This window comes from Carassius auratus, chromosome 42 (genome assembly GCF_003368295.1).
Source record: "Carassius auratus strain Wakin chromosome 42, ASM336829v1, whole genome shotgun sequence".
Lineage (NCBI taxonomy): Eukaryota > Metazoa > Chordata > Actinopteri > Cypriniformes > Cyprinidae > Carassius > Carassius auratus.
The window spans coordinates 569070-588807 of record NC_039284.1 but is presented as its reverse complement, the minus strand read 5'-3'; the positions used below and the strand labels follow the sequence as shown (position 1 = coordinate 588807).

The following is a 19738-nucleotide window of genomic DNA, read 5'->3' as shown; positions in this document are numbered from 1 at the left end:
TGGGCCTATATTTCTTCTGGAGGTCCTGGACATCTTGTTTAGATACATGGCATCATGGATTCTATTAAATACCAACAGATAAAAAATCAGTAAGTGACTGACTCTGTTAGAAATCCTATAATGGGCCATGTTTGGATCTTCCAATCATACAATAATCCAAACACAAACCTCGAAAACAACACAGAAATGGGTCACTGATCTCAAAACCAAGCTTCTGCTATAGCCATTTCAGTCCTCTGACCTGAACCCTACAGAAAATGACAGGAGTGAACTGAAGAGCAGCACCACCAACATGGAGCTGGGAATATAAAGGTTCTGGACTGATTCTGGATGAAGGAATGGTCTCTGATCTCCTGTCAGGTGTTCTCTAACCTCATCAGGCATTATAGGAGAAAATATAGACCTGTTAAACTGGCAAATGGAGGTTCCAAAAAGTATTGAATAAAATGGGACCGTTAATTGTGGCCAATGTGTAATAGAGAAAAACATTTATTTCATAATATGAAAAAAAAAAAAAGATCAAAAGGATTAACAATGCAGATGAATTTTCACAGCCTTCTTTGATCATATTTACCAAGGGTGCTGATATTTTTTGCCATGACTGTACATTATGTTACTTGTAACCCAGAGGTTGTGGGTTTGAGTCTCGGTACCAGCAGGGATTGTTGGGTGGGAGGAGTTAATGGTGAGACCCTGAAGCAAAGCACTGAAGCAGCTACACATGACAATTAATACAACACCACTGATATTTTGTAATAGCTTCTGACTGTTATCCACTCTGCATTTTGATCAAATGATTAGGCAGAAATATATAATTAGTAACATTTATGTAAATTATTACTGTTGCCAGAAAGTAATAAGTAAAGTAATTATAATACTAGTAACTAGTAACGAGTGTAACAATAAAAACTCCATAAATACGGGAAGAAGGAGGCGGGAACCGGCAGACAATCAAACTAAAACTTTAATAATTAAAAATAAACACAAAACACAAATAAAAACCAAAACATAAAATAAAGCCCAGGCCTGGTCCTCTCTCGTCCTTCGCTGTCGTTGCTACAGTTTTATATCCTTCCATCTCCTCCGTGGGACTCGAGACCGGCGGTGGGTCTCGCCCATTCCCACGACTCTCGGCCCCGCCCAACTCGTCACAATGAGTAATATATTTTTGGAGTTACTTTTGTGTATGTATGTGTGTTCACTTAGATAGGTTAAATGCAGAGCACAAATTCCGAATATGGGACGCCATATTTGGCTACACATCACATCACTATTATACTGTGATTGGCTGCATAACCACAGTGAATAACTGTGAATAAACTTAGGTTGTATTCAGCTACAAAGCATAAATCTGTGTTCTGAATTTAGGTGTTTTTCTGGGTGTTTCTAAAGTTCATATGTTACGGAGAAACATACATTATGTACAATATGTACAACATGACGTCAACCTTGCTATGATTAAGCCAAACGCTGGCGTCTTGTCTGTAGCCTAAATCATGCAACCAACTAAAACACAAAGACAGATTTTGTTGTGTTGGGTTTTTGATATTTATTTTAATTATAATTTGCACTGAAATCGAGTGATACTATCAGAATGCATTCAGTTATCTATTCAGATATTATGTTTGTGATTCTAGGGTTTAAAGCAATGCACTTGATGATTTGTTGTAATGATAATTGATGATGATAATTTGTAATGATAATTGGCTTCTGTAACCACGCATTTATAATCAGGCTTAATATCGTCAATAATTTGTAACCCCATTTGTTGACTACTAATCTATTATTTTTTTATTTTGTATTATTAATATTTTTATTTATTTTTTACGAAATTTAAAAGCATTGTGCCTTAATGATGGAAATAACGTATCATTATCATCCCCGATTACAATTTGCTCTGTGCATTTGATCAAAATCAAATCCAACAATTTGAGCATGAATGAGGTGAGAAAATCTGCTTTGAAACTACCTTGGAATCATGATTGTACTCTTACCTTCAGCTATTACACATTCAGTCCCAATGGCATCACTTGTCTTGATCAATTATCCATTAGACAGCGTAACATTTCCCCAATATAGCAGTCATGTGACTAGAAGACTTTACAGTGATCAAAACTGACAAATCTGATTTAAAGAGCAGCCATAATAAGAGTCCTGCACCCTCACCAATATGCTTGATGAATTATAGATGGCTGTTTTGTAATCATTTTACAATATCGCTCAGTTCTTAGCCATCTGTGGGGATGACGATTTTTTCCTCCATAATGTTTCATCTCAAATGCTACTCTCCATTGGCAGACATGCACTGAATGCCATTATCATTCAAAGGCTTGAACTAGCATTTCCAGGGATTTTATGACTGCTTTTCCAATCTTACATCCACAAAGAATGGCACTGGCTGATGGATGGATGGATGGATGGATGGATGGGTTAGTTAAATGTTCACTTGAAAACATAGCTATCTATGTACATTATATCCAAAATATCTAACAAGAATATTTATGAAAGCTGTCACAGTGATTCGTGCCAGCAGGAAGGGAGTTGTTGACAGCATGACACCCTCATAGTGATATTCGTGGTCACATGATTTTTCACAGGAGTTCACGTGCTGCCAAAATCTTTATAGCTCAAACCCTGCACAAGTATCTCATTTAAACTGAGCCAAAGCCACATTTATATAGCTTGTGACATGTTCTATGACTTATGGGTATGACTGCCAACAAACTGTAAACAATCAGCTATTGCAAATGAGCTCATAGAATTGCTGTACATTAGAATAGTGAAAAAAAGGTTTTATGATTCCCTCTCACCATTAGATCATCAAGTGATAGAAGCAAACCTCAAAATGTGGCCACATATCATTATCAGCACCATCTTCACAATTGATAATCATTAACTTATTCTGACTAGCAGAATGTTTTTAATACAATTAAATGTATTCATTTAGTTGATGCTTTTCAGGGTTATGTATACATGGTAAAAAAAAACAAGCAATAAATCATATGGAGTCAAATAACATTCACAATACTACAGTTCACAAACATAGTAATAGTGTAAAACAATATAGTCAGTCTTATTTTGAATTATATTAGAACATGAATTTAAAATTAATGAGATTAGCCTATATGTTCATTCTGGAGTTTTGGTTTTAGTCATTAATAGGCAAAAAAAAAAAAAAAAAAAAGGACCAAAAAAAAACACTCTTTGTAAACAAAAAGAATAAAAGAAATTGATTTAAGTAGAATTTTTTTTTTGTGGTCTATTTGTATGTATGTGGTGGCTGACAACGTATATTCTAGCGTTCTCAGACAAGAACAAGACATTTTTGATGGAAAGGTCACAACCCACACTGTACACAACCCAACTTGAATGAGAACCACACTTGAACCAGTGAAGCACTCTTCTGACCTCCTTATCTCAGCTTCCCCTTATTCAAACAGCACAGGGTGGAGACTCTTTCCAAACACATTGTTATCAACAACATTGTTGTGAAAACTACCCCCTTTTTACTGAAGTACTCAACCCCAAAGACAAAGTCTCTCTAAATCTGACTGGGGTTCTTCTCTTTGGATGTATGTGAGTTTGGGCTACAAGTGGTGTTTTCTCTGAGCCCTGCTAACTATCACCCTGAGGCAAGTCTGGCAGCGAAGTCAACTGCTGGCCACTACTGGTTATATCAGCTGATTCATTTACCGCCCACAAACCCCTTGGAGTCTCAGCATTTTTTGAAGGATGTACTGTGTGGCCCTGCAGTGTTGTGGTACTCCGGTAAGTGGCTAGCCTATGCCTATACAGTACCACTTTGAGCTAGTGTTAATTTCGTCAGACAAGACGAGACAAAATATGTTTGTCAACGACCTTTTTTTTCATGACTAAGACGAGACGATGACAAGACTGCACCACTGTCCAAAAACGCTGACTAAGACTAAATTAACATGCATTATTGTTGACAAAAAAAGACAAGACGAAAATGTTTTGTATAAAATAAAAACTAAGATAAAATCTCTCTTCATTTTAGTCTACAATCATCTCTGCTTTTTCATCAGCTGTTATGCCTTTAAAATATTCAGTACGAGTTTGCGGCTTTGCGATGTTGCTCAAGTTGCAGATCTCATACTCCTGTTGCTGCCAGCCTGTGGCTGCAACACGAAACTGCTGAACACACAACACCCAAAGCGAACACGAGTGACAAGTGACGACGACATGCTAGGTTGAAGGACGAGGCTCGATATTTGTGTGTTATAGTTAGTAGCGGTCTGTTATCAAGAAATGAAATAGTGTGTGCATAGAAAGAATTCGTCCACACCCCGCTCAAAAAAATTTAAATAAATTAAAATAAATTCAAAAATCCTGAGCACAAGTCCACTGTCTAGGCAGGCTTTTTGAGTTAAATAATATTTTGTGTCGCTGCGCAGGCTCTTTTATTGTACTTGACAGCTTATGTCCCAATGACCAGTCTTTGCATTACGATTAAAAGCACTTTTTTTACTGAAATGTGTATCAGTAATAATCTCAGTATTAATGTGTTAATTACAGTAAAAAAAAGACAATTTTTTGACTAAAACTAGAGTAAAATTAAAAGACTTTTAGTCGACTAAAACTTGGCAAAAAAAAAGATATGTGAATGACTAAATATGACTAAAACTAACAAGGATATTTGGCACAAGGATAAGACTTATTTAAAAATAGGTGACGAAATTAACACTACTTTGAGCCCTTGAGGATGTAACTGCACCCGATACACAACATCCCCCAACTTTTCGAATATTGGGCATGGACACACCTAGTGGCTGTACAGCTTCAGGCACCTCCCTCTCCTCCTTACTAAGCTGTAAACCCAAACTAGCTCTCCCACCACAAATTCCAAGCCATCCTGGAGCAATCTAGAATATTCAGGTCAGGCAGCAAAAGGTGGATCATCTGAGTGCCGACCAATGGCCAACTCGGGGATACAAATTTCCCTATCCAACATGAGCAGAGCCAGTGTGCATGAGGTAGATTTCCGAATTACACAGCGTCATGCCATTAAGACCAGAGGCAGATGTGAGTCCCAATCATGTTAATGAGTGGATGTTAAGATGGACAACTGCTCAGCTAGCATGCTGTTGAATCACTCAAACCTACTAAACATGCCTTCCACTAAGACACTGGCAACTGTCTGAGATTCCTGGTCAGCCAATGCAAAGACTTTATGCCATTTCTCCAAATAATCCAAATCAGTCACAATTTCCCCACTTGGTGCAAAAAAATGGCCCCATCCCCACCCACTGCAACTGCATAATGGCCAGACCCAGCATAGCTCTTGTAGTTCCCTACAGACCTATTCTTGCCCATCATTTCCATCTACCTTCCGACTAAGCTTCAACTTTTTCTGCACTCACAATACTTGCATTCCTGTATACTACATGCCCGTCTTGACATAGCATCTGCATTACGATCCCGTTCCCCTACACCATGTGTTACAGTGAACTCATAACTCTGCAATTCCTCAAGCCAATGAGCCACATGGTCATCTGATTCCTTGAATTTCATCAGCCACTGCAAGAAGGCATGGTCGGAGCATATAGTGAAATGCCGACTGCACAAATAGTACTTGAAATGTCTTATGACAAAGATTGCGGCCAGCAGCTCTTGCCATGGAACACTTTGCGGCAATCATTAAAAAGAATTACCATAGACCTAAAACACTTCTAACTATTTTTAAAGCTGTTGTTAATCCAACTGTCCGTGAGTACCCAGATGTGTTAAAAACTATGTGTGATGACTTTCTTAGATATTTTATAAATAAAATCAGCGATATCAGGTAAGGGATAGTCCCACCTGCGTTTGATCCTTCAATTTCTACTTTTTGTTCTGCTGAGTTGAACCAGTTTGAACCTATCTCTTTTATATATCTTCAAGAAATAGTGTGTCAATTAAAGCCGTCTGGCTTCTCTATTGATGCTCTTTCACCATATTTCTTCAAATAAGTTTTTGATGCTTTGGGTCCTTATTTTGTGACCGTGATAAATCAATGTTTGGAAAGTAGTATTGTACCTGATGTGTTAAAACATGCCACAGTTTATCCCTTGCTTAAGAGGCCGAACTTAGATCCTTCTGTTTTGGCCAACTATAGACACATTTCAAATTTGTCTTTTATTTCAAAGATATTAGAAAAAGTAGTTCTGTAACAACTACAAAGCTTTCTGGATGAAAATAATATCCTTGAAGTTTCTCAATCAGGTTTTAGAAAACACCACTTGACTGAGACTGCACTTCTGAAGGTTTTAAATGATATTTTATTAACTGGTGACTCTGGTGATCATGCTGTGCTAGTGCTCCTAGACCTGAGTGCTGCTTTTGACACTGTGGACCATGCCATCCTGCTAGCTCATTTGGAACACTGTGTAGGCATAAATAGAAGTGCTCTTGAATGGTTTAACTCTTATCTTTCAAATCAAAGTTTCAGAGTTAACATTGATGAACACTCTTCTGAGGTAGCTACTTTGTCGTGTGGTGTTCCCCAGGGCTCCATTTTAGCTCCTATTCTTTTTTCACTCTATATGCTCCCTTTGGGTGTTATTTTTAGAAAGCATGGCCTGTCATTACATTTCTATGCAGACAATACTCAAATCTATTTGCCCTTAAAACAGAGTTCAATTGGTTTGGAAGCACTTATGTCTTGCCTGGCTGATGTGAAAGCCTGGTTGTCTTTACATTTTTTACATTTTAATGGGAGTAAAACAGAAATAATTGTGTTTGGTCTATCAAATTCTTTTACTGTGCCTAAAGTAACCCTAGGCGATAAATATGTATCTGTGAGGCCTTGGGTAAAAAATCTGGGTGTTATCTTCAATGATGATCTAAAGTTTGACAAACAGATGAATTCAGTGGTTAAATCATGTTCAATTCATCAATTCTTTCAGCTTCGACTACTAGCAAAAGTTAAACCCATTTTATCTACTAGAAATTTTGATCTAGATTTGACTACTGCAATTCGCTGTATCTAGGGTTTAGTCAGTCAGCCCTATCTCACTTGCAGATAGTTCAAAATGCAGCTGCTATGCTTTTAGCACGCTCCAAAAAATGGGAGCATATTACACCGGTTTTACGCTCTCTACACTGGCTACACATGCGCTATCGAGTTAATTTTAAAATTCAACTTTTAGTGTTTAAATCATTAAATGGTCTTGCCCCTACTTATCTTTCTGAATTATTGACTGAACACCGACCCCTCGTCTCTCCGGTTATCCAACCAGATATTATTATGAATTCCCAAATCGAGGCTGAAATGTAGGGGTGACCGCACTTTCTCGGTAGCTGCCCCTAGATTGTAGAATGCATTACCCCTTTGTATTAGATCTGCACCTTCACTATCTGTTTTTAAATCTATGTTTAAAACATACCTTTTTAAAACTGAGAATTTTCTACTCTATTGTTTTATAGTATTATTATGTATTGTCTTATTGAAATGTTTTTATTTTTGTTGTTTAGCACATTGGTCAATCAGTGGTTGTGTTTAATAGTGCTATATAATTAAAATTGACATTGACATTGACACAATACCAGTTTTCTGCCTTGCTGAGCACTTTACTGTAATAAGCCACTACCCTCCAACAGGCCAGACTTGGGAAAAGACTGCACCTATTCCATCCCCACTTGAGTCAGTGTCCGGAATGAAGGGCAGCTGGAGATCAAGGGGTGCCAGAATGGGCACATGTCCCAGGGTTTGTTTTAGAGCAGGGTTACTCAGTCTTGCCCTGGAGGGCCAATGCACTGCAGAGTTTACCTACAACCTTGATCAAACTTACCTACCTGTGAATTTATAATGATTCTGAAGACATTTTTAGCATGCTAAGGTGTTTCTGATTAGGGTTAGAGATAAACTCTGCAGGAAATTTAATATCATGGGCCATATTTGAGGATCTCAGTTTTAGCATATTAAAAGCATTTTGACAGCCCTCTGACCAAACAAGGCACTGATCCTTCTGCAGGAGCTTGTATAAGGGAGTTGCAATACAGGAAAAAGTCTGTACAAACTTCCTGCCAAACCTAGAAAGCTTTTCAACTCTTTTTGACTGTCCGGAGCAGGCCACTCCTGTACAGCTCTCACCTTTTCCTACGACATGCCAGTCCTCTTTCTACATATATGGTGCCCCAAGCAGTCGGCCTTTTTTTTGATGTAACACTGCTGTTGCGGAATGCCTTCCACTACCCTCTCCATTAAGTGTTCAAATGTGACTGGCACATTGCAAAGACCAAAACAGAGGACTTTAAATTTCCAGACCTCTCTACCCGTGCAGAAAGCAATCTTGGGTAGAGCTTCTGGTTTCAGCGGCACTTGTCAGTACCCACTCCTCAAGTACAGTGATGAAAACAAGTGAGCACCAGCCACAAGGTCCAATCATTTGTCTACATGTGGGAGAGGGTATGAGTCTTTCGATGTCACTGCGTTGAGCCTCCTGTAATCGACACAAAAGCACCACTCCTCCCCCTTCTTCAGGACCATAACTACTGGAGATTTCCAATAGTTGTTTGCTGCATCTTCAACAATGCCTGCTCTGCAGCCTCCTATCGTCCTAAGGGCATACATCTTGGCCACTGATATATGGGCACTACGTCCCCCATGTTGATATCGTGTTGAATCAGGGAAGTCTGACCCAGCTCCCCTTCATCACAGGCAAAATTTCACTAACAGCTCTCACAACTGTTTGAGTTGCTGCATGTCCAAGTTGCCGGAGCTCCTCTGCATTATCTCCTGCAGCTCCCTCATTATATCCCCTTCTCTCCCAGAAGCATTGGATTCTCAGATAATTTAATTTCCCAAGCTTCCCTTAATCTAAGGCTAATACATGTATTTCATGATACAGGTCATTATTTAATACAAAACCACACTTAATGTTTTTACTGTATATCTGTCAATCACTCTGATATTTAGTTAAAATGAATGCTGTCTGTCACTGTCTTTAAACAATTCTGTGAATGACTGTATGGACATTCTTTATAAAGTAACAACAATGTCATTTGTAAAGAACAGTACTGTGTAAAAGTCTTAGGCAAATTAGTATTTTCCCCCCAGAAAAGGGTTTTAAGACAATTATTTATGTATTTTGCTGTAGTGTGTCAGTAGGAAATATCAGTTTACATTTCCTAACATTCATTTTGCCATTCATTTTAATAATAATCTAGTTAGATTTTTGAATACACGAGCATGAAGAAACAGATGAAACTGAGACAAACTATATAAATAACTGTCAGAAAACCATTCTTTGTGGTGAAAGTACTAATGTGCCTTAGACTTTTGCAAAGTATTGTATGTATAAAGCAAGTATAAGTAAATTAAGTATATTTAAATAAGTATAAATAAAGTTTGCATTCATACGTGTTAACTTAAGGGCTAGATTTTTGCTGGAAGAAACTTTACAGTAGATGGGAAACCGTTTGCTCCATCGTGACGGTTGCAAAGGGGGAGCTCGCGAGCACACTTCTGAAAGCTAAAATCTGATGTTGGTTATCTGATTTTCTACGCAAACACCGTTCTAAGCTTAGAGCTTCTGAAAGGGTGTGGCGCAAGTCCAAAAATACTACTGACCTTATTGTGTATCAGTCACTCCTATCTTCTTTCTCTGCTAATGTCTCCTCTGCTAAAATGACATACTACCATAACAAAATTAACAATTCATCTAACTCTTGCATGCTTTTTAAAACATTTTCCTCACTTCTTTGTCCTTCATGTCCCTCTCCTGCTTCATCTCTAATAGCTGACGACTTTGCAATGTTTTTCATTGATAAAATTAAACACATTAATGCACGATTTTCCACACCACAATCAGTCAAGCTCATATCACCAGCAAATTTACATTCATTTACATCCTTCTCTTCACTCTCTGAGGCAGAAGTCTCGAAACTCATCCTTTCAATCTCTCTACTACTTGCCCACTTGATCCTATTCCATCTCATCTCCTGCAAGCCATTTCTCCTGCAGTTGTACCTGCACTCACTCACATCATCAATACTTCCCTCCACACTGGTGTTTTTCCCTCATCATTTAGACAGACACTTATAACTCCACTACTTAAGAAACCCAACCTCAACCCATCTATTTTAGAGAACTACAGACCAGTTTCCCTTCTTCCTTTCATTGCAAAAACACTTGAACGAGCTGTGTTCAAACAAGTCTCTACATTTCTCACACACAACAATCTCCTTGACAGCAACCAATCTGGCTTCAGAAGTGAATATTCAACTGAGACGGCCTTGCTCTCAGTTGTTGAAGCTCTAAGACTGGCAAGAGCAGAATCCAAATCTTCAGTACTTATCCTGCTTGATCTGTCCGCTGCTTTTGACACGGTTAACCACCAGATCCTCCTATCAACCCTACTGGCAAATGGCATCTCAGGAACCACACTTCAATGGTTTGAGTCTTACCTATCAGATAGGTCCTTCAAAGTATTTTGGAGAGGTGAGGTGTCCAAGTTTCAGCATCTAACTACTGGGATGCCTCAGGGCTAAGTTCTTGGACCACTTCTCTTCTCTGTCTACATGGCATCATTAGGTTCTGTCATTCAGAAACATGGCTTTTGTGACGAGTCAGCTGCCTCCTCCCTTATTATCACCGGCACCCCGTCCTAAATCGCCGCCCTTCACCAGGCTCCCGACTGGAGTGGGTGTGTGAGAGGAGGGGCGCTGGACGAGTCAGGGCTGGCGGCGTGTGATGGGGCACACCTGAAGGAAGTGGAGCCTCATTACCGCCGCTGTTTAAAAGCCCAACGCGCCTCTCCTCAGGAGACCGGTCTCTTCCCCGTGCATGCACACTGGTGTCCTCGTGGGTCCAGGAAGGGTGCGTTGAGGGACTCCCGCGCCACCAAGACGTGAGCTGCCGGACCCGCGATCCGGATGGGAACCGCACCCGTATACACGGCCGACGGGCCAGGATGCCGGGCCGTCCATCCCCTACCAGCGCCGCGGCCAACGAGAGAGACGCGGCCGCTAGGAGAAGCCGCCGTCCCTCGCGCCCCGGACCAAGGAGGGGAGCGCGTGCGGCCGCCGGACTCCGCCCCTTGCCTGGACCCTTCCTCGATGAACACTGCCCGACCTACACAAACCCCGCAGCACGACGAGGACACCAGATTCCCTGTTATTTTGGACACTTTCCCCCTTTGGCCACTTTTATTCCCTTTGTTTTATGATTTCTGTTAATAAAAGCCTCTCCGAGGCCTGACGCCACGCCCACTGTGTCTGTCTTGTGCTCCTCCCGTGACACTTTTCATACCACTGCTATGCTGATGACATCCTGATAAACCGATAGTAGCTATTCGCATCTCAGCTTGTCTAACAGACATTTCTTCCTGGATGATGGACCATCACCTTCAACTCAACCTTGCCAAGAAAGAACTGCTTGTGATTCCAGCAAACCCATTGTTCCATCACAATTTCACCATCAAGTTAGGCACATCAACCATAACTCCTTCAAAAACAGCTAGAAGCCTTGGAGTTATGATTGATGATCAGCTGACTTTCTCAGACCACATTGCTAAAACTGTCTGATCCTGCAGATTTGCTTTATTCAACATCAAGAAGATCAAGCCCTTTCTTTCGGAACATGCTGCACAACTCCTTGTTCTGTCCAGGCTGGACTATTGCAATGCCCTCTTGGCAGGTCTTCCAACCAATTCTATCAAATCTTTACAATTAATTCAGAACGAGGCAGCAAGGTTAATTTTTAATTAAACAAAAATAATACACATCACACCTCTGTTTATCAATTTGCACTGGCTTCCAATAGCTGCTCGCATAAAATTCAAGGCATTGATGTTTGCCTACAAAACTACCACTGGCTCTGCACCCATTTACCTAACCTCTAGAAGCTTGCGTTCTGCAAGTGAATGTCGCTTGATTGTGCCATCCCAAAGAAGCACAAAGTCACTTTTACGGACTTCCCTCCTGGTGGAATGACCTCCCCAAATCAATCCGAGCAGCTGAGTCCTTAGCCATCTTCAAGAATTACTAAACTTTATTTGACCCTCTAACTTTAACACTCACTATTCTAATTCTATTCTTAAAAAAAATCTAACTACCTTTCTAATCTTTTTGTATTCTATTTTCTTTTCATTTATTATGCAATTGTATATATATGTGTGTGTGTGTGTATGTGTAAAGACCTCTAACTAGCTTGCTCTATTCTTTTTTTTATTATTATTCTGTCTGTTTTCTTTTTATTTATTATATTATTTAAAATCCCATGCTACGTGTACTGTGTTAACCTAACTGAGTCTTGTTATAGCACTTATATATCATTGTTTTTTTTTTGTTTTTTTTATTGCTTCCACTGTCTTCATCTGTAAGTTGCTTTGGATAAAAGCGTCTGCTAAATTAATATATGTAAATGTAAATGTAAAATGACGAATGGTACATCCTACAGTCTCAAGGACTTAATAGACATGTGCAAGCAACATCCATAGTATGTCGGCAAGACTGCAAGTGCACATGAAGTGTGCCATTTGGGACAGGGCCTATGGCATAATTTTTTGCCGTGCACACCTTTGCACTCGTGCAGACACATAAATTCCCTTTCTAAGAAAGTTTGTTTACTCAGCCATATTTGCAACCCTCCAGGCAGCTCATCTAAGACCAAGTCCTGTATAAATGTATAAATGAATGGATGAATCCTGAAATCTCAAAAACTGGTCACTGCACTTATAATTAAATGACATATTTCAAATGTAAATGAACCGTCCCATTACTTTTGTTGCTTAAGCTCTAATTACATTTAAAAACATGTTTTCCATTTTGCTCCAGCTTTTGTCCATGCACAAAGATTGGCAAGTATTTGACAACACCAATCTCCTTTATGGTAAGTATACTATAAGTACATGTCAGTACATGTACTGTAAAATAAAGTGCAACCAATATTTCATATAATGTAAAAAATTTTTGATTATCATATATTATCAAAAAATGTAACCCTAAATCAAATTGTAATCTTAGCCCAATCCTGAAATGATAGATAGATAGATAGATAGATAGATAGATAGATAGATAGATAGATAGATAGATAGATAGATAGATAGATAGATAGATAGATAGATAGATAGATAGATAGATAGATAGATAGATAGATTGTAAAATTTAGGCTACTCCAATTATCTTTAAAACTTGTGTAGTTACATTGTAATAACATCAAAATAAAGTGTAACCCAGTATTTAGTGCATGACTGAGCAAAACCTCTGTTGACGTCAAGCTAATCAGTCAAGTTAAATCAAACCAAATGACATACATCCACTAGCACAGAGCCAAACATAAACACAATTCTCAGAGTGCTGTAAAGAAGAGTGTAACATCAGGACACACTGAAAGCATCCTCTCTTTAAGCAGTGCTTGACTAAGCCTAGTCAAAGGAAGCTTGAGTTCCCAAAGAAAAGCAGCAGCAATCTTCCACCTCTTCCACTGAATGTGGTGCCGAACAGTGATGACTGAATGGCTCTAATGCTGGCAGTGTGGCTCGTCCCCAGCCGCTGTCCTGTCACATGCCTGCAGAGCACATAACTCATGCAAATCCCTTTGTTCCTGACACTCATGATTGTCGTGCTCTCAGGTGAGCGGCCCGGTGAGATGAATGCCCACTGGTGCATGTTGTGCCAGTAGGTGAGCGCAGTTATTAATCACTTGTCTACTTGTTATGCTATGCTCTCCTATACAGCCTTGCACCAAAGTCAAAATGGATTTTTAGTTGGCCGAGCTATTAAAATATAGATCACGTTTTGATATGGATTATGATGGGGAAGGTGTGCTCACAGAGAATTAATGAATGGATGAACGACACACATAGAAATCATGTTTGCAATTACTGATGTGGCCTTTATGCCAAATAAACATCAGCCATTTCTTTATCACCCATTCTCCACCAATACTGACAGTGTCATTGAGTGACTATGGGAATTAAGCAAAATTTGAGTAATTGTGACACTAAATTATTCAATTAGATTTTTATCTGAATCATCAAAATAAATAAATGTATTAGTACAGACCATTTTAATTTAGTGCTAAAGTTTAAGTGATAGTTAAACCAACCTCCACTGACTATACACTGACTTCATTTAACCAACTATGATAATATGAAACTCATGGTTTTGGTTAGTGTTTTGTCATGTGCAATCACATTCCATTTTCTAAGTGAAAATTTGTTCGCAAATGGGAAAAAGCCACTCAGATCGCACAGTAAATTTGCTGAAAGATCGTTAATACACACTAAAAACTAACAATGCCATTCCATTTTCATCATGAAAACTGGTAAAAACTTTTATTCCTCAAACACAATAGATCCATTATTGAAACTCACTGAAAGTCTGATTATGGCACATTTGGTAACAAACACAAACAGTACAAATGGCTTGTGAAAAAAACACACATTATATGACACTTCATGGAATAATAAGCAGAATATCGCTGTGGAGAGATCGCTAAACTAACTCGGCAACCACAAGCATGAACACTAGTGAAGACTTGTTAGCAAAGCAAAATAATGCAAATGTCAAATTAAAAACACGTTTCAGATAAATAACGAGCCAGCCAATACCGTGATGATTATTTTTAATCGAGAAAGGTGGATATTGAAAATATGATTAATCATGCAGCCCTACCTTAATCAGTTTGTAAGCAGCTGTGTGATATGGCTCTATATCAGTATGGCTGTGATTTGGCTGTAGGCAGCCAAAAGTTCAAAGGCAGCGCATTGATACATCATTAAAATTTAATTAAAATATAAAGTTATGAGATGTGGTCCTCCTCTGGAACAAATAATAGATTAATGAGACCAAAGAGACCGTTAGATTTACCCAAAATGGATTATAGCTAATGTTAAACGACTATAGTGACATCAGAGCCAGCGATAAATTCCAGAAGATTTGGCTGAGGTAAGGCTGCTCTAGGTGGGTTCATGAGCATTAAAGGCGCCCTGACGCACTGTAGCTCACATTTCCAAAAAAAGTCTAAACTAATTTTCAAATAGCCGTTATCTTTATTAACAAACTGCATATTTGAAGTCTAAACAAGTGCATTCTTACCTAAAAAAACTCTTGAAGAGCAGGTCATATAGTATTTTAAAGTGTCCTAATATTGTGTTGTAGTCCCCTACAACAGGTTTAAATGCACCTAAGGTCAGAAAACACTGTAATTATCTCAGAATATACATTTAATATTAGAGTCATTAGCCAGTGATTCCAAAATGATTAGTTCCTGCTCCCGCACGTTCAAAGTCTAGTGTGACAAAGTTCAAGTTTAGTGAACTCTGACCTGCGAATTCACATTACGTGAAGATGTGTGACCAGTGGAAGTTCGATACGTCACTGCGTGACCTCTCTGTACAGAAACAAAAAAATGGATGAAACGCTAATTTTAGCCATAGCACAGCATCCAATTTTATATAATACATCTTTAAAATATTTGTAAAAATCTAATAAAAAAAGAAGCTGCATGGTTCGCGGTATCAATGGAAACAGGAATAGATGGTACATTTGAATGCGGACACATAATGTTTTATTGCTGAGTGTGTGTGTGTGTGTGTGTGTGTGTATATATATATATATATATATATATATATATATATAGATAGTTAGATAGATAGATAGATAGATAGATAGATAAATATAGATATATATAGATATAGATATAGATAGATGGATAGATAGATATAGAGAGTTTCATATAATGCTTTTGATGCCGTCGCAAAAGACACCGTTCAATCACAAAGTAATCTATGTTGTGATAACTGAGGGGAACCTTGGTGCCTTATGTTAAATCCTGCTCCCGCACGTTCAAAGTCAAGTGTGAACCGCCCCTTAAGACGCTTTACGTAATATGCTTTACCTGGAAACCTAAAGCTGCACTAGATATACAGTACATCACATTTTACCACAAAACAATATGATATTTTGAGCACTCAATTGGAAATATACACATAACGTATCAGTCGTACTACTTATAGGTTGTGGTTCAGAGAGCTTGTTAGTCCAAATTAAAAAGATTAGAAGACAACGAAGATAAAAGTCAAGATTAGAGAAGCAATCATTGATAAAATGACATGCATAAAACAAAAGCTTCAAATTGTATTTCTATGGTATCCTTGAACACAGCGTTACCTCAACATCAAGTAAACACACTAATAGTGGAAGTGTCTGTGGGCAGGTCAGACTCTTTTTGTATTTGTGGGTAGGCAGGGATTATGCAAATGCATTACCAAGTGACTTATACCAGTAACAGGCATAAGATCTGAAAATATGACGACTCGTTAAGGCGATTCAGAACCGACTCTCTCTTTTGAGTGAAAATATCTTTTTTTTTTATCATGCGCTTTTTTGATTAACAACTTTGCAGATTGTTTTCATTTAAGGATAGCTACCTTATAAACTGCAAAACAGATATTTTTCAAAAACCCATATGACCTGCTCTTTCAAACCAAAACAGTATTATTTATATAATAATAGTGCATTTGGGCGTCCACCGTGAAACTCGCTGTGAGAATCGGTTGCTGTGACAATATTGGGTAAGTATCTCATGGGTGGAAAAACCTCTCAGACAATCAGATTTGAGGACCAGAAATATAATATAATATAATATAATATAATATAATATAATATAATATAATATAATATAATATACAACACAAAGAATACAGTAAACTCAAAGTTGCATGTTAGTTTTCCAAACAATTCAGAAATGTTATGCCCGTTGAACTGAATTTTCATTGAGAAATGGATAAATAAAGAATAAAATGCTTCTAATATTCAGTATGTTTGTCAATGTCTTCACGTACATGTGAGAAAGCAATGTATGTTCCCATTATTTTGATATTAACACGACATTTACATTTAGCTGACGCTTTTATCCAAAGCAACTTACAACTGCTACATATGTCAGAGGTCGCACGCCTCTGGAGCAACTAGGGGTTAAGTGTCACATTGGTGTCTCACAGTGGATTCGAACCCAGGTCTCTCACACCAAAGGCATGTTTCTTATCCACTGCGCTAACACCACCCCATGGCGTTGCACACATTGTCACAGCGTAGAAAGTCTGAGTATAACATTATAGCTCATTAACACTAAACAAAGTGCACTCTGTCTCAGTACAGTGCAGTTGCTGGACTGAGTTACATTATGCAACAGAGATGGGACCAAGTCACACATGTGCAAGTCTCAAGTAAGTCTCAAGTCTTAACCTTCAAGTCTCAAGTAAGTCCCAAGTATTTTTTTCTTGGGCAAGTCAAGTCAAGTCACAAGCTATGTCAAGTCAAGTCCAAGTCAAGTCACCTTAATATTGTTATTTTACCTGCAGAATCTGATCTTAATAAAGTTAAAAGACAAGATATAAGTAACTGTCAGTAAATTAAAATAATTTGGATTTGCATTGTAAATTCTCATGTTCAGTAAAATACATCATGGAATCAAACAAAATTGTAACTTCCTAAAATTTATTTATTTTTCACTTCTGCCAACAGTGTTTGAAATGTTTTACATTTTCAACATTGAGTCCATAAAACAAAACACCTAAACATCCAACAGACTCCTCTCTGAACACCTCTCTCTCTCTCTCTCTCAAACACAGTTTACATACAACATTAAACTGTTACTTTTCTCCTCTCTCTTTCTCTCTCTCAGAGTATAGAATATAAATATGACGTATTTTCAGTTGTTTCATACTTTTTTTTGTTATGTACAGTACAGACCAAAAGTTTGGACACACCTTCTCATTCAAAGAGTTTTCTTTATTTTCATGACTATGCAAATTGTAGATTCACACTGAAGGCATCAAAACTATGAATTAACACATGTGGAATTATATATGGAATTATATACATAACAAAAAAGTGTGAAACAACTGAAATCTGTCATATTCTAGGTTCTTCAAAGTAGCCACCTTTTGCTTTGGTTACTGCTTTGCACACTCTCGGCTTTCTCTTGATGAGCTTCAAGAGGTAGTCACCTGAAATGGTCTTCCAACAGTCTTGAAGGAGTTCTCCGAGAGATGCTTAGCACTTGTTGGCCCTTTTGCCTTCTGTATGCGGTCCAGCACACCCCTAAACCATCTCGATTGGGTTCAGGTCCTGTGACTGTGGAGGCCAGGTCATCTGGCGCGGCACCCCATCACTCTCCTTCTTGGTCAAATAGCCCTTGATGCCTTCAGTGTGACTCTACAATTTTCATATTCATGAAAATAAAGAAAACTCTTTGAATGAGAAGGTGTGTCCAAACTTTTGGTCTGTACTGTACATAACAAAAAAGTATGAAACAACTTAAAATACGTCATATTTATTTTCTGTATATGCACTTCTCATGATTGGGTAATCGCGGCAGCTACATTAGTTTTTCTGATTAATTGTTTTGCTCTATGAGACAGACAAGGTAACAAAATATTCGGGGCTTATGCCCCCTTAGCCCAGCCCTAGCGCCGCCCCTGGAATGTGTTTTTTTGATTGCCTGCTAGCGGATCATTAGGGGCCGTTCACATCACGTCTTTTGCGCGCGCAAGTTCGTTATTTCCAATGTAGGCGCGCGGTATGCGCGCTCATAATGGAAGCAACGCGCGCGCGTCGCACCGCATCGAGTTAAAAACATCTAAACTTTTCAGAATGCCGCAAGCGCACCGCAGGTCATGTGACAATAACTAACCAATCAGCTTCATCCTTTCCCGTATCAACGTTGAAATCTCAGCTAAGATGAAGGAACAGCTGTTCATAGCTGTATATGGATTGCCATTTTGAAACGAATTTAGTAGCAGAGCTACTGCGAGCGATTTTTAGTGCTGCAAATCCATTTATCCTTTGCTGAAATTTCCGCGTCTTCATGGAGAGAGCAGGTCATGGATGCTTAGCAACGACAGACGCCCCAGGAGCACTTCTGTCCGAGCGCTTTGGAAACAAGGAGAAAGCGGCGCGACTAGCGTTTTCCACGCGTTTTTTGAAGTTTTCTTTTGAAGACAAAAGCGATGACCCTCGGTACCTCTCAGGCTGACATGTTGATGTGATGTGATATCTGATTTAAGTGTGCGTGGTGTGTGTAAGGTAGAGAGGGCATGACTGATGATAGTGTCCTGATCCAGTCACGACGCTATTCTCAGCCTGCGCTCCAGCTGAGTAATCAACTTTATTTAAAAAAATAATTTATATATTTTATGTTCAAACTGAAAACATGATGTGATTAACACTCAAGTCATTCAAGTCATCGTGTCTCAAGTCAAGTCAAGTCCCGAGTCTTTAACTTCCAAGTCCGAGTCAAGTCCTAAAAATAGCGACTCGAGTCCAAGTCACCAAGTCACAAGTCCCCATGTAAAAGAGTCTTTGACAACTGAAAGAAACGGTGACTATTTCTCATTTGCAGTTTCTTATGAATATCACGATCAACCAGTTATACTGATGTTATTTCAGAGATTGTTGACACATGATTAAGATGAACTAAAAGTATAAAACACAATAGTGTTACTCAGAATGTATTAGCTGTGATAGGGAAAGTTCATATTTAATGTGGGGAAAATTTTCTAAACAAATATGGGCACTAAACCATTTTCTCATGAAGGCACATCTATGTGTTCATCTTGAATACAGCTTATTTACAGTCATCTCAAGGAGACAGAAGTTTCCCGGCAGTGCACAGATATCTCTATAACCCTTTTAATAATGATGGTTTCAAATAGTCCAGCTTTTGTACAGTCCAACCCAGAACTATGTGCACCGTTGCGCCATGCTATTTCACACAACAAACCAAGCC

At 38.7% G+C, this 19738-nt stretch overlaps 1 protein-coding gene across 5 annotated transcripts in view; it reads right to left on the bottom strand.

Moving 5' to 3' along the window:
* Nucleotides 1-19738, bottom strand: part of LOC113060381 (myelin transcription factor 1-like protein) — a 146173-nt gene that overhangs the window by 124523 nt on the left and 1912 nt on the right. The gene's annotated exons all lie outside the window — the stretch shown is intronic.